Here is a 16,931-nt window from a genome sequence, read left to right on the forward strand (position 1 = left end):
GTGATGGTTGTAACTGTGGTGGCGGCTCATAAATCGACACACGTGCGACGTAAAGTCAAGGCAAATGTCAACAATTTATGCATAGAGCATGAAGAGAGATACAAATATTTATAATATAGTGCGAGTTGCGTATCAAGTACGAGCATACATACAGACACACTTGCCTCCCCTTTAATAAATTTGAGACGCGCATTTAGCAAGCGTTTTATCAACTTTGGCGCGTCACCATGTTGTGTGCATGTTTATGGCCAGAACGTAGACAAAAGCAACCAAAGCATGCCAACAAAAGGCAAAAAAGGCAGCAAAAATATAATAAAAAAAGTAACGTGGTAAAAATACTTTGCATGCTTTGGGCTTGAGTTTACTTGCCTTGTCGTGCCCGCCTGCCTGGCCAAGCTTTGGCCTGCCATGCCTTGCCTTGCCTTATGTCAGCAAAAGTTTCATATGTCATAATTTTATCAGCCGCGTTGCCACGAAAGAGCAGCAGGAATAGCGGCAACAACAACAGACTTATGTATGCGTGTATAGCACTTGCTTATGTGTGAGACGACAAGCGGCCCTAAAGTGGAAATGCTACGCCATTCATGATACGCAGACATTAAAACCTCAGACAGTATGGACGGCCAACCGAGCTGTACAGGTGCAGAGGTAAACAAACAACAACAAGCTGCCTGTCCCATCCCACGTCTGCTCCACGTTTGAGTGTGCAGGCATGTGCGAGGGTCTGACATGCCCAAGCAGCAAACTTCCAGGCATGCTAACAGGTAAATATATTTGCAGTTTACTTTGATTACAAGCTCAAAACTTAGAGCCACAGTTAGTTAGTTGCTCAAAGCAAAATTTACTGATATTAAGTTTGTAGCAAGGCCCAAAGCTCAAAGCCCTTAAGTTAGCCACACTCTAAAGCAGACAGGCAGACAGACGGACTGGCAGGTAGGTAGGCCAGCAGGCAGGCACTTTAAGCGTAGCATTTTATTAACTATTAGCTAGGGTAGGGCGCCATTTTGACTCACACATGCTCACATGCACACACACACAATCACACATATGCCAACTGGCAACATATTTCTTCAATTTGAGCATTTAACGTGGGGCAAGCGGAGTGAAGTGAGCGACTAAGCGAGTTGACTTTTTCAAGGCACTCAGAACAGCAACAACTCCTCGAAGAGCAGCAGTGAAAAATATTATGTTATTTTTAACACACTGAAAACGTGTGGAAAAGCTATTTTTAGATGAATCGCGTCAAGCACAAAAAGTGGTTCCAAACATAGTTCAGAAAAAGTACAACAACAAAATTGAAAGAGAAAGAGAAACAGCAGTAAGCACTTGCCAATGGCCCTGGACGGTTGTAAGTGACGCGGCTAGTGGCAAAAATCGTTGCCAACATGCAGCATGGTGTTGGTACATATATATTTGGAGTATGTATGTACGAGTACATTACACTGCTGCTATACAGACTACAGAACAGGAACCACATGAATGGCTCTCGTCTGGCGACATGACTGCCGCTGCTGCTGGCGCAGCTCACCGAACTGGCCAAACTGCGCTTCATGTTTTATTATAAATATGGCCAATAAATTGTGCCGCTTAAGTGTCGCCCCAAAGAAAATGTTGCAGCATTAGACAAAAAAAATATGTTTGGAACGAAGAAGCACTAGCCTTACAATAAATTGCAGATAACTTTTCCAACCACCACAAAAAAAAAGCGATACAAAAAATGAGAACATGCGATACATATTCTTACGTGCATATGAATAATTTTTTTTATATTCTTTACCAGTGCCAAAGCAAATAACTGAAATTGAAAACAATCACATACTCACCAACATACCCACACATACACATATGGGCTAACAAAGCGCTGCAGTAAGCTCGGCAAACAGTGCAGCACACACGTTGCACAAACATTAAAAACGACAACAGCAGCAAAAACAGCAACAATAACTACATCTGGCGAATAGCGTATGGCTTGCATAAATCCAACCTACAGAAATGGGAAACAAACAGTGACAAACACCAACAATAACTGCAATAACAACAACACAAGCAAACAGTCAATAAATGCAACGTTGCTGCAAACACAACAATTGAATTGGTTGCATTAAAATGATAAAAAAAAAACAATTGACCCTACAGTCAGAAAAAAATCAACTACAGCTGAAACTTGGGCAACAAATTGAAAAAGGATGCGCTCAATTACGACAAACGATCGAGATGATTAATGGCAATTTTGCAATTAACTTCAAAGATTTTCAATACAGGCTAGGCTTTGATTATTTTTCAATATAATTTCAACTTTCAAATTTTCTCCTAGACTGCAGTGTAAACTTATTCAATTTGCTTCTTGTTAAGCAATTTCTTTACCCAACTATAAGTATATTAAAGAATATAATGAAAATATCTCAATAAAAATTTAGCTAGCCGGATAAAATAAACTGATTTTGAACCTTGGACAAATTTAAAAAAAAAAAGCGACTATAACTCTTCACCTAAGTTTAGCTTTCAAATTAGTACTCAAAACATTTTGAAATTTTTAAAGTGCACCTAAACATTGGCTCAAATTGATGATACCTGGAACAACAATCTGAGGACGTGTGAGCGCAGAGTATCCGACTGAACAAAGCCATTAATTTCACTCAACAGTTTACACGGCTTTTCAATTCGTTTAGTTACAATTTTTTATGTATGCACGCATGCATGGGAAATTAACGTAGATAACGGAGCGATGGGTGTGAGGGTATTTGGGTGTCTGTAGGTGTCAGTGGGTGCTGTGGTACGCAGCCTGTTTAGTAAACAGCATCAAGAACGCTTAACGCATATTAAACTACACGGTTGCACTGCAATTTTCTTGCCATTTCATTGCGTGGCACGTCGATTTGTCGATTGACTGCCGAAAAAGTCGTGAGCCCAAGTGTGCAAAATCGATGTGAACTTTTTTCCAGATGCAGACGGCACGTAATGTGTACATGGAGGGGAAACGTGTTGCATGTATGCACATTATTGGCAAACACACAAAAGCAGCAGAAGTTATTTTGCATAAAAATGTGCCCAGATTGCTTAGGGAATGCTGCGTTGTTCTAGATATTTACCCCGAAATTTAAGTTTCCAAAATCGTTATTAAAAGATAACGTAAAGAAATTGATTGTTCCATCGAAAATAAACACAAATGTTATTATACTCTGCACCAGAAGGGTATGCGAGAAAGTCTAAACGCCAATTGTATGTAACATGTAGATTTATGATCATAAACTTTATATTATATAGCTGCCATAGTCCCTTTTAGTAAGTACCTTTTATGTATGTCAAGAAATCTTAAATAAAACTGGTGTACTATTTTATATCATGCGGCCAGAGAAACGATATGTGTAACAGCTGCCATAATGGGAAAAAGTTAATTCAAGATATATGCTAGGTATACAAAATTAAAAGATTATTCAAAAAGTTCCACTTGCAAACATTTTGCCTCTTCTGTAAACTTTTTGAACTCTTCAGTAAAGTAGACGAGGACATGTTTTCACTATTTATTTTAATTTATCATTTCACAGCAATAAAAGGTATACTACATGTGTATGAAAAATATGAAATGCTTAAATTACAGCCTGAAGGCGATACTTGTATAAAGCAATTTAAATACCTATTTACTAGCAAGCGCAGACATATTCGATTATCGATAGTAAATGCTGGCATTTCCTGTTCATTTTTAACGCAACCGCCTGCCCATTTGTCACTGTAATTCAAAACCCGCCACATTTGCCTGTCTGTTGTTGTCGTTCTTGTTTACGGGCCGTGCAAGGCCAGTCGGCGCCCATTAAGCAGCCCACAATAAACCCCCACCTCTAGCCAAAAATATAAGAGAAAAAAGTTAAAGCCAAAAGCCATAAACAGTAAACAGTTTTTCACACTTAATTGGTAACACAAAATATAAAGTTACTCAGTTGGCTATGATAAATTAATACCTACAATATGAACTGGATCTAGGCAACGGTATGAGCTTTTTTTTTTGCTCTACGCCACTGCAAGCCAAACGAGTTTCATATACATTTTTCAGCTCAGTTCAGATTGGACGAAAAACAACAGCCACAAAAACATGTTTCGGTAATATAAAACCGAACATTTAAAGCAAGTGCCGCTTAACTGGAATTTGTTGTATATTTTATACTGCTATTATTTTTCTGTGTTTTTATTTTTTTCGTATAGTATGCAGATTGGCGCTCCAAATCAGAAACAGATTGTGGCAGGTCAGCATGAAAACGATTTGATTCGGAAATGCAGATGCAATAAGAGAACATGGAAATTGTTTTTAAAGCCGCTTTTAACATAATTGATGAGAATAAACACTATAATGACGAAGCTAACAAAAGTGCTCTATGTTAAAGCTCCACTAAGCTAGTTTTTAAAATACAAATTTTTTAAATGCGATTCCGTTATACGAGGATTAGCCCCAAATACATTTCTGGCAACTCAAAAATTAGTATAATATTGCTAACTATTTTTATTAATTGAACTCGATATTTGAGTTTACACAAATGTTTTCATCAAACGAAATATTGCATTCGAAAATGTTGAAGGCGCAAAAGGTCGGCCTACTTCTGATTTAGAATGGCTTTTTAAAAACTAACTTCAAATATCCTTTATATAGTACATTATAAATGGTTGTTAAACAAGCCTTTTTAAATTTTAAATATAATGTGAATGTATATATTTTTGAATAATTACATATCTTGAATTAATTTATTTGCCACTTTCTGTATACATGTATTTGTAGTGTGCTTTTCATATCGCATCTACTCCATTTTCATTTCACAAAATGTTTCTGCTACAATTTGTTCTCACGCCCATATTTTCTGATACATTATGGCAAACTGGTATCGCTGTCATTGAATGCCGTTTTCCATTAACAAGTGTTTCATTCAATTAACTGTCAAACGACTTCACTTAGAACCGTCTCGAAACAAAACATTTAAAAAAGGTCTCATCATCATCCTGCTCCTGGCTGCCACCTGGCTAATTGTAAATGAGAAATACCAATTGACAGCAAATTGCATAAAGCCATTTAAATTGCAGACGCATAAATGTCACAAACGCTACAAATTGCAATACCAAATGAACATCAATAAAAGCACTTTATGTCGAAAGTCACTTAAGTCCAAGCCTGTGCAAACGACAAACACAAACTCAGGCACAAACATACTCAACTCATACTATAAGTTGTCGGTTCGGCAGTAGCAGCAGGGAAGACGACATGTCTATTTTGCAAAACACTAAAGGAAACGTTGTCCAGGACAGGATATTGTCCAGCAGCAAGCAACAGCAACAATTTCGAATGCAAAAAAAGCTACGCAGGCACGACTCCTACGTACCCTTTACTAAGCCAGCAAGTTCTCATATTTTTCAAGGTCCCGGCGTTCTGAAAATCAAACAGAAGCGCAGCATTCCATTAGAGCTATATTATTTAAACTTATCCGAATGAAAAATGAAGGCATTTGACTAGAACAACTGAACAAAAATTAGGGAAATAAACATAAACTTGCTGTTCATTTTATTTGCTTCGATTTTGAAATAAAGCGAATCAAATACAAAATGAAGAAATGGAGTAGTAGGACTAATGCAGCTTGGTTCATAACACTAGCTTCTATATTTTCTAAGATCTAGGTGTTCACATAGTCAGACGTAGGAGGTGAAATATATTTGGCTCGTTGTTGATCAAGAAAACAAATATGCTTTGAATTGATTGCGGTATACCCTGTAACCCATTGGGTGCAGGGTCGATAAAAAGCAAATGCAAACAGGACGAGGCAAACCAAGGCACACACACAGACAACAAGAACAACATCAACAAGGCAAATCGGAATGAACAAAACCTAACGTAACGAAATTCAATCAACGTTCAATGAAAGGGCGGACGCATCGCTGTGCTCGAAGGGCTTTGAAGCGGCAACACTGGCAGCGCAGCATTTAAAATTTCCGGACCCGCGGGCCTTTTTTCTTGGCCAAAGCGCATCTCATTGCATTACGTACCTCTAAATGGTTGGGCGCAACAGTGGCAGCTGCTGTTCGGGCAACAAAACGCGGCATCCTGTCGTCCGGCCTGCGAAAGAAGTGCATGATGTACACCCACGCACAAAAACAAACACACGCAAGCTCGCAGAGACACTTTCGGTGGGCATTGGAGCGGATGTCACGAATGCAGAAACCACGTTTTGTGCCCCCACAATGGATTTGTCCTGCTCCCTGGAGTGCAAGCACCATAGCAATGCCAGTTTGTTGGCTACTCCGCTACAAGCAAAGAGGCCGGCAGAAGAGGGGAGAGGGCCAGTCAGTCGTTTAATTCAGTTTTATTTTATCCTTTTGGTGCTCAGCTCGTTTTGCATAAATGTCTCTCAAATATTTTTATTGCACTTGACGCTGCTGGCGGCTGTAGCTGTTGCTGTTGCTGCTGCTGCTGCTGCTGATTCTGATTCTAAAGCTGATGCCTCTGATGATGATGATGACGAGCAGGCAGACGAGCAACAACAGCAACAGCAATAGCAACACAACTCTCACACAACTAATCGCTTTTGCAAATGTGAATTTGCATTTTATATGCTGACAATGAGTGCATTTGCACCGCACAGATGCACAGAACGTAAAGTAGATGCTGTTGCAGATACAGATACAAATGCACATGCCGTGGCTTGCCATGTTTGTTGCATCACTGCCTTCCTGCCTGCCTTCCTTCCTGCCTTCCCGCCTGCCTGCGTGCCTGCTGAGTGTCCGAGTGGCCTGCGTGGTCGACTGCCTTTTAATTTGTTTGCTGGATTTTATAAATGGATAGCAAGCCTGATTAGCTTGCTATCCTGCCCATTTGACTGGGCCATACTCCCATCAACATGAGTAATTAATTGGATTTCTTTGCCGCAGCTATCATTGCCATCATTTGCTCATTCTCAGCTTCCTGTATTGAATTGCATTGCATTAATTGCAAATTAAACTAGGCTTGAGCTGTTAGCGGATTGACTGACTGACTGACTGACTGACTTATTCACTAACTGAACAACTATCTACATTCATTACTGCCGCAATGACTGACGGTGACTTCCAAGGGTCGATCAATAAGAGAACTTTTTTACCATCAACAATTTGTCAATTTCATTGCGGCTGGAAGCTGGTAACTTAACACTTTTTTACTTATCATTCGCATTATTGATTATCTATCTTCTAAACTCACCTCAACTTCTGCAAATTTATACGACTATAAACCTGCGCGAACTACTTTTAAATGCTTTATTACAGAACTGCAGGTTCTTTCGATTCATTAAACTAAATTATACTTCAAAACCAACCAACCATATATGTACTGAATTGTGGGGGAGAGAGGTTACAGATTATACAAGAATAAACTGGATACTTATTTATCGAACCGTGTTTGTTATTTGGCAACAGTTTGTTGCAAATTATGAACATATTCCAGTGCCACATCAACTCTCATCAACTCAACTGCGAGGGCAATGAGGGAATTCATCCGAAACAATGACAAATAAAATTTAATTTGATTAAAATATTTGATGTGCTGCGCTCGCTTGGGTCGTGGATTTTTGAATGATGCGTTGACGCTTTGACAAAGCATTTGCAAATGAGAACTCTGGGGAATTGCCAAAAACTATCCGCCAAACACAAACAAACAAACAGACAAACATAAGCGAACAATTTACGCATTGGGAATAAACGGAGCCACAGAGGATCGACGAATATAAGTCAATTGTGCGAATTAGTTTCCACTGAAATGTCGGCCGAATAGAACAAATGTGTTTCAGGGACTGAAAACGATTTATGTATAAATATGATTCAATACTTATAAATACTGATTTACCTGGCGCACCGGACACACGATTTATGCGACCTGAAACGAAATAGATGGAAGGAATGTTTAAGCGCATTTCAATCATTTTTGAGGTAATCTGAAGATTCATCATAATATATACATTTATATAAAAGGTATGTATCCCATTTATCAGCTAGTAATTAGAAAATATACCTTTTTTCATCATAAGAAGTCATGGCATCATAAAGAAGTCTATATTGAATAGAACTAAATAGATTCGAAAAAATATTTATTATACTAGAGATTATGTTAATTTAACAAATACCTAGCAGCTTGTATCAAATAACTATATTGACAAAAAGAATGTGTACAAAAAATAGTTCTAAACCTTTGAACTTTGAAATCCTCATAGCTGTGAAATTTAATTTTTCCAGCTTGATTTAGAAAAGGGCACATTTTCTCTTAGTAATTTGCTACTATTTGTATTATCATATGAAGTTAAATGATTTAATAAAATATTTAACATTCACATTTCATTTCCCCCACTTAAGAGTTCTCATTATCTTAAGGAAAATAAGTCAAAATTTAAGCTCTCCATCTTATTGATACGAGTATTTCCGTTTTGCTTGCATTACAAGTATGATATAAAGTAAAAAGCTACTTTCTTTTAAATGGCATACAATACCAAAGGATTAAGACGTATTGGTTCAAAAATATCTAAATATAGGATGCGAAATTCCTGTATTCGAATAATCCACTTAATATTTGTTCTCACTTATTTGTTCGCAGATTTATTTGCATAAATATTATACTTTGCCGCATTTCGAAGAGATATCTGTTTGAGCTTGAATGACGTTTCACCTTTTTATTAAAAAATAAAGAACGACTTAAAATATCCAACGAATGTATGCAACTGTGCTGCAATCTGAAAACAATAAACGTGTCTGATGCCGTCAGCTGCCGTCAAGATGCCACCACCTGTGCATGCCCTGGGGCGACATGTGTATGTATATAGATGTGTGTGTGCGTGTGTTGGCGCAAATTCAATTGACTGTACATTGCACATACGCCGCATTGCACACGCCGGGCTATAAGGAGCATTGCAGACACAGACGCAGTACATAATGTGCCAACATAACACCCTCACTTCTCCCACATCCCCCTACAAAAAAAATCAAATCAGGAAGAACATGAAATATATTTTCTTCTACTTGTCGGACTTACATATTTTCTTTTCATTTCACTTGCGCAATTTCCAGTCACCGACCAACAATTCGCACTTGAACTTGGGGCGCAATGAAAAGTTTATGTGCTCTTTGTTTTTTCTGTTAAGTCTCGTACATATTTAATGTTTATATAACGTATATCCGTGTGTATATGTGTGTGTGTGTATGACCTTAAACTTGCATGTTTGGCCAAAAGCAACAGACGCCGCATCATCAGTTATAAAGATGCCGTCGGCAGTCGTTGTTGATGAGACACGCAAAAGAGTCGGCAAAAAATACGGCAAAGTAAATAATGTTGTTGCCACATCGCTTGCCGGTACGTTGATCGGACGCGCAAACGACACGAGCAATTAAAATTTTGTTAAATTAATTTCGCATATCTGGTTGCGTCTTCCTCAGCTCCCACTTGGGTCGCTGGCTTACTTGGTATCTGCATGTGAGCCGCTTTGAAAGTCTCACCAAGCGTAACCAAAAGCGAAAAGCCCAACCCATAGAAAATTTGAGCACGTCCCGCATTTAGTTAAATTCATAAGGAATGGGAATCCGAAACTGAATCTGAGTCTCAACACCAAGCATATACACACAGAGACACACACACACGCCCCTTTCATGCCCATTTCATTTCAATCTAGCTGGTGGGGGGCTGCGGGCAATGACAGACTGCGGCTTTTTGGCCAAAACGTAGCTCGTGCGTTTATTGCTACACTTGACATTTTGTGTGTGCCGCGAGGACAGTGGCGGCATAGAGGGAATTTTAATTTAATTCATTTTTATTAAATGCGGGCTCAGCACAAAGCAGCCCACCGGATGGGCGGATAAACGGACCAACGGACAAACGCACCACTTAGAACAAGTGACGCAATGAAATAAATGCATAGAGTAGAGCAAAGAGTGTTGCATACAAGTAGTAGAGCTATGCGTGACGTCCAAACAAGTTCACGAGAAATTTCGAAGATCATTAATCACGACTTTAGACAAAATTCACGGCAGCAAAAAATTTGCTAGCCACTGAGTATTGAATATGACATTAAAATAAGGCTTAACAAAGATGTAACCTAAAATTGACTTTCTGATGTGCCTATTCATTGAAGTTGGGAAACCGTTCCATTAAACCGTAATATTTGCCCCATTTAAGGGCTAAATTTCGGGGAGAAAAATTGTTGATGGGATAATGTTTAATTTATCGTACCGTACAAGTTTATAATTTATTACATACTCTTCCAGAGAAATACCCCCAGAAAAAAACATTACTTGATTACACTAGCTTATCCCGATTTTCGTTACTAATCCGATTCCCAGATATTTGGGACCGTAAAATCCTAACTGAAAAATACCAGTAAGATAAAAACCAAAACTTTTGTGAATATGTAATATATATAAATGTATATAATGTATATAATGTCCCGCGCACAGCTCTTGTATGGCAAAAAGGGGGAGTGGCGGCCTGTTGCAATATTACGCTGACAAGGCTCGCGTAAGTTGACACTTATTTGTATTGCTGGCGACGGCGAGCGGCAACCGTGGCTGAGGCAACATCACTCATACGCTGCGTATACCCCGCCCCTGAGGTCGAGTGTCGAGGTGGTTAGCCAAGTTTGTCAGAAGTTCTGCGGCCAGTCAGCCCAGCAATCCGGCAGCCTGGCAACCAAGACAGCCCGTCAGCCAGCCATGTGTAAATGCTATATGTTTATCTTCATTTCGACTTGCAAGTTGCAGTTGCCGCAGATTTACTGTAAAGTTTGGCCAACCATGCTGTCGACGTCATTGTAAATGGTTTTAGCAACGGATTTGGCGTAGATTGGATTTTCGACTTTTGTGACGTTGAGTCGTGCCGAGAGGCGACTTCTAAGCAATTGTACTGTTCTAACTTCACTACCTTTTAATACACACACTCTCCACATAGTGGCAATTCAATTAAAACAACTAACTAACTTCAGCAGTGTCGAATGTGAAGAAGCAGCCATTTGCAGCAAGTGTGCGTATATATGTGTGTGTGTATTTTTGTAATTAATTTAAAAACTTTCTAAGAATTGCTAAATAGAACTAGTGAGCATTTAATTTAAAACGAAATGTTAATTACTTGGTCTGCACTAAGGAAATGAATAAACTAAGCTCCAAGTACTAGCATGTGGCTGGCAACACGCCCAACTTTAGCAGTTCAAGAACCTCAATAGACATCAATTAGGGCCGACTCGCTATTGACGAACTCTTGACATCACCTCCGATCGGTAATCTTCAATCACCAATTGCCAATCGACAGTTCAACCGTTTTAAGTGATTTGCACGACAAAAAGTAGAAAAACCAAGTAAAATAAAAAACGCGACAGCCAACTCTTTTGAAGGTTTTGGGTTTTCGATTTTCTGTTTTCCATTTTGTGTGGCAAATAAATTGTCCAAGCGACCGAAGGGCAAGCCAGCGTTTTGAGCAGCTTTGTTGCGCTCTAAGCCAACATCAATAATTTGCAGCCAGTTGGAAAATGCATGATTTTTTTCTCCCATTATTTTTCCTTATAGGATTTTTGTGACCGCGATGACAGTTGGGAAAATCGAACGACCAAACGATTTCTAGCCGAGGGCGCATTTTGGGCCAAACAAGGCAACTGACTGTTAAACAAAATACTAAGCATTTCAAGAAGAGCGAATTAAACAATAAGCTACCCCGAAAACCCAAATAAAAAAGGTAAGCGCTGCTGATTTTGGTGGCCGCATTGATCACGACAGACAGGCAGAGAGATAGGCAGACAGACAGGCAGGCAAGCAAAAATAAAAATTGTTATGCTAACTTGCCCAAAATCTGGCTCAGACTATCAGGGCAGTCAAACGGCTGACGTGCCGAGCAGCGCCTGACGACTGACTGACGACTGACATCACCTAGGGCATTGTGTCAGCAAGTCTGGCGATGCCAAAATAAAATAATATCTGCACAGAAATCATAAATAAATAAATGCGGCGCGTAATGGCGAATCGAAAAGGGCTGCACCCACAGTCTTTCAATTGTCCGATCGCCATCGATGTGGCCAGTAGCGTGCCAACAATACAAAGCGCAACCTTTGTTAAGTTTTTTTTTTTTTTTTTTTGGCCACAACTGAGATGTCATAGGCCAGCGTTTGGCATAGCGAACTCCGAGGCGCCCCGGGGCTTTCACTGGGTCGAATAGCACTAAGGTCGCTTAGAAGTGTCGGTCCATTGATGATACAAATACGAGCATACCTATAACAGCGCAGCTGCTCTGCACTTGGCTGAAAGCTGGCGTATTGTGTCAAAGTGTGGCTTACATAAAAGGTGTTAGATAACGTGTTATAAAATGCTCATGCACTAAAAAAAAATTGGTAGTAAAATGCCGTTAAATATTTCCTGATAAATTACTTTTGCAATACATTTAGAAAAGAATTGACCTATCATGATGAAACTTAGCATACGGACACATAAGCACTAACTGGACGTAACTACTAAAACTGATTTCAATTGCGGGGTAGTGGGGGGTTGTATCAGAATAAAAAAATAAACTTTACCTGCCTAGGGCTTAGGGGAACCTGGATACCAAATTTGGTAATTCTAGCTCTTGTAACTTCTGAGATCCTTGCGCTCATACAGACGGACGGACGGACAGACGGACGGACAGACGGACATGGCTAAATCGACTCGGCTTGTCACCCTGCTCAAGAATATATATACTTTGTGGGGTCTGCCACGCCAGCTTCTGTGTTTTACATACATTCGCACAAAACTAGTATAGCCCTTCACCCTTTGGGTACAGGCTATAATTAGTAAGAAAATATTTAATTTAAAGCTGTAATGTGAGAAACCTTTTATAAGAAACTAAATTCCTCATTTCCACAATATTAATATCGTTTTTCCAGAATGGCCAAAGATTTCTACTTTCGTATTCAATTTACCTTGCTTGAACAAACCAAATTCATAATTCTTAATAAACATGTAAGGAAATATAACTTTCACTAAGGAGCTAGCGTTTTAACAACAACTTAATTTTCTAATGGCCATAACCCAAAACGAATGGCGATATAATTTTCGTGAGTGTATCTTAAAGCTAAAATAAACATTTAAAAACGTAAGCGCCTTAAACAGACCAAACTTGAACTTCGGGCCAAGCCATTGAAAAACAAGTAAAAAAGCTAAAGTCGGGTGTCCCGACTTCGAAATACTCTGTACATATGTTTACAATAATTATAGAAAATAAAAAAAATTAAGAAAATAAAAAAAAAAATTTGATCGATTTTACCTCTCTCGGTATTCGAACTCACGTAAAGGGTGTATAATTGCACATTTACATAGCAATTGCGTTTGTGTGAGTGTATGTATGCCTATGCGCATCTATTCGTGTCTGTGTAAGCATTTTCGCAGTCAACCAAACAGCAACATCAACAACAGCCGCGGGCAGCGCTTGAGCAGCGCTGCAGCAGCGCTGCATCAGCAAATATATTTATGGCTATAACTTCTTGTTAAATCGGTCTATCATAATGAAATTTGGCATACGGACACATAATAACTAACTGGGGGTATTTCCAAAATTTTAGTTCGAAATTCCAAGAATTACGGGAGTTACGATTTGCGGGGTAGAGGGGGGAGGGAGGGGAATTCCAAAATATACATTTTCTGCGTATTCACATAAGGCATCTGGGACTAAAATTTGGTGTTCCTAGGTCTTATAGTCTCCGAGATATAGGCGATTATACGAATGGAAAATCGGGAAAACCCCCATAGGGGGGAAGTGGGGGGGAAAATCAAAAAAATAAAACAAACTCGTATAGAATACACACATAACGCATCTTCGTGCAAAATTTGGTGTCTCTATCTCTTATAGTCTCTGAGATCCAGGTGTTCATACGGACGGACAGACGGACAGACGGACAGACGGACAGACAGACAGACAGGGCTAGATCGACTCGTCTCGTCATGCTGATCAAGAATATATATACTTTGTGGGGTCTGCCACGCCTCCTTCTGCCTGTTACATTTTTCAGCTCCCGCAAACCTAATATACTCTTGTACATTTCATGTACAGAGTATAATTAAGCCTAAGCCAAAACGTACATATAAGTACGGATATGTTTGCTGGGCAAGAGAAGACAATTGCATAATTAAAACGAACGCAACAAAGAGCTGGCAAACAAGTTTGAAAATTAATTCGACTTAGGAGCCAAATGTTTGAGCAGCTAAAGCTCAACCGCAAACAATTGACAATAATTTCTAACTAACTGTTGGCAACGGGCCACAACAACAACAACAAAACAACAACAACAATGCCAGTGCAGCAGCCGGCAGCAAGTTGAGTCACTTTTAAACCGATTATCAAAGCCACAAAATACTTTCGAATGGCTGCGACCAACAATTAAACAATTGCAGCTCGCAGCTAAATTTATGAGTTTTTGACCATTTCTGGCAGATAAGCAAAGCACACACATACAACACACACCATGCACCACACAATGGGCCAACAAATTAGGCGCAACTTATGAAAAAAATAAAAAGTAACGACAGCAGCAGCAACAACACTTCCTATAATTAACTTCATTGTCAGCTTTTAGCCCGTCGACTGGCAGGGCAGCGGGACGCCTTAAATCTAACCGAAATCCGCATAACATGTCAAAAGTCATTTGGCGCTGCCTGAAATCACGAATCGACGACGTAAGATTTCAGCTCCGGCCTAAACGACAACGAACTGGAGCCAAGCTCTTGCCCTACCAAACAAATCATCAGCCATGGCTGTTATATATACATATACATAGTATACATAAATCGAATCCAATCAGAGTGCTGACGAAAATCAATTAAGTCTACAAGCACGACGGACGGAATAACCTAAAAACTTCAGTGCGTGAGCGTCTGAGCTAAATAAGCAACATATCGGTTTGCACAATACGTAGTTGGACAATCATAGAACTTAATTTTGAATATGAATTTTTAAAGTTTCAACTTTTAAGCATATCACTTAAACCAAGTAAGCCCGCGGTTATTTTTCAATATACATATAATACAATTAACTAGATCAAAAAGACCTAGAAATCTAAATATTAGATAAGTGATGGTTGTGGCGTATTTTAAATGATTAATCAATCAATACTTTTAATAAAACTTATATAATGTTCTCTCTGAATATGTGTTGTATTATACATATTGTGAAATGAAGCACGATTGGAATTGTTTATTTGTTTTTTATTTATATTTTAAAGCTATATTAATGCTTTTAACAAAATATTAATATCGGTTACTACTTAGAATCCCTTTGATCGATTCATAATAATAAAAAACTCAAACAATATGTAGAGTTTTCATTCCACATTTATTTATTGCATTTATGATTCAATAAGCAATATTTTAAAGATGTAATTATGATGGTAACTAGCAACACTGGATAATTATTAATAGTACAGCTGCAATTAACAAATTTATACTGCTAGTTCCAAAAATCGAAATCAAAAATCGATGAAAAAATGAATTAAGTCGCAAAGCCATCCAACAGACCCAATACTTTCCTAACATTCAACGCTTTTTCATTTTATAAAACATCTGTAGAGCTTTAAAAAAATATATTTCAAATTATAAGTATCATATCATCAATCAACTAGAAATAAAAATAACGGTGATGCATTTTAATAAAGTCCGAGAATTAATAAGCATTCAGTTAAGGCTTTAAATTCACAAATATCTTTAACAATTATTTGAATGCCAAAATCAAAATCTCAAACGGTTTCGGTCACTTTAAAGAAATTTAAACATATGTAATGTATGTCTAGTTGCGCCTATAAGCCTGATTTCCCTTGCGAATGAAAGACATATAGCCACACTGCCAGCAATTGCTAACAAATTGTTTGCTATTCTCCTGCACTCGCTTTTGCGGCAGGATTTCTTCATTTTTATCTTCCCCTTATTGCTCGATGCACATAGACAGACACATGGCATAAGCCAAACTTTGGTTGCTATAGATATACATATACGTGTGTCCGACTCGAACATCTGTCCAAGTGTTTGTGGATCTGTCTGTCGGCCAAGTATGTGCTCGATTTCGCAACCGCAACAAAGAACCTGTCACAATGTGTATCGAAGTATTTGTCACTTTTGATATTTGACTGTTGGTCGGCTGCCAGTTGTCAGTACGATGCAGTGTCCATTTTTCACGCTGTCTGCTGGCCACTGCTGTAGGCGCGTGCTCCAAATTGTCGCCAAAAACCAACCAAAAAATGACAGCTGCAAGCATTAGCCATTAGCCTGTGCCAAACCGGCTATACGGCATGCAAACATGCCAACAAATTTGAAAAAGGAAAAAAGTAGCAACAGCAGCAGCTAAGCTTATGCATAAAATAATTTAACTTTGCAGAGCTGCAACATTTAATTGAATTATTCGCTTTAAATGCATTTCAAGTGGCTTAAAAACAACACAAAAAAACACGTTCAGGTAGCCAGCCAGGCTGGTTACAGATCGTCTCGCTTGGCCAGCAATGGCCGGACATGCTCGTTTTATTTCCACCAACACACACACACACTCAGACACATATACAGAGACACATGCCTTTTCATTGCACAAATGTAGTGTTATAATTGAAACATGTTTTCCATTCTCTGGACTAACGCGCTGACCATACGAGTATTTTTCGAAGCAACAAGCAGTCTGCATCTCTTCTTAATGCTGCTGTTGTTATTATTGTTTGTCATAAAATAAATATTGTAAATTAAAAGTAACTAAACAGATAGGCAGAAATTCGTAATAAACAGTGGATATTGCGCATACGACTCGTGTACTGCTAAACTTTTGTTGTGTTTACTAGGAAAATAAAGTAAAGCAACAAGAGCACTCCTTGCTATAGCATTCACATTAATACTTTGCCTTTTGGCTTTACAAAAATTATAATTGAATTACATGCTAGGGGGAGAGCAAACCAAATTTC

The sequence above is a fragment of the Scaptodrosophila lebanonensis genome, unplaced genomic scaffold, assembly GCF_003285725.1.
Source record: "Scaptodrosophila lebanonensis strain 11010-0011.00,11010-0021.00 unplaced genomic scaffold, SlebRS2 tig00000001-arrow-pilon, whole genome shotgun sequence".
NCBI lineage: Eukaryota > Metazoa > Arthropoda > Insecta > Diptera > Drosophilidae > Scaptodrosophila > Scaptodrosophila lebanonensis.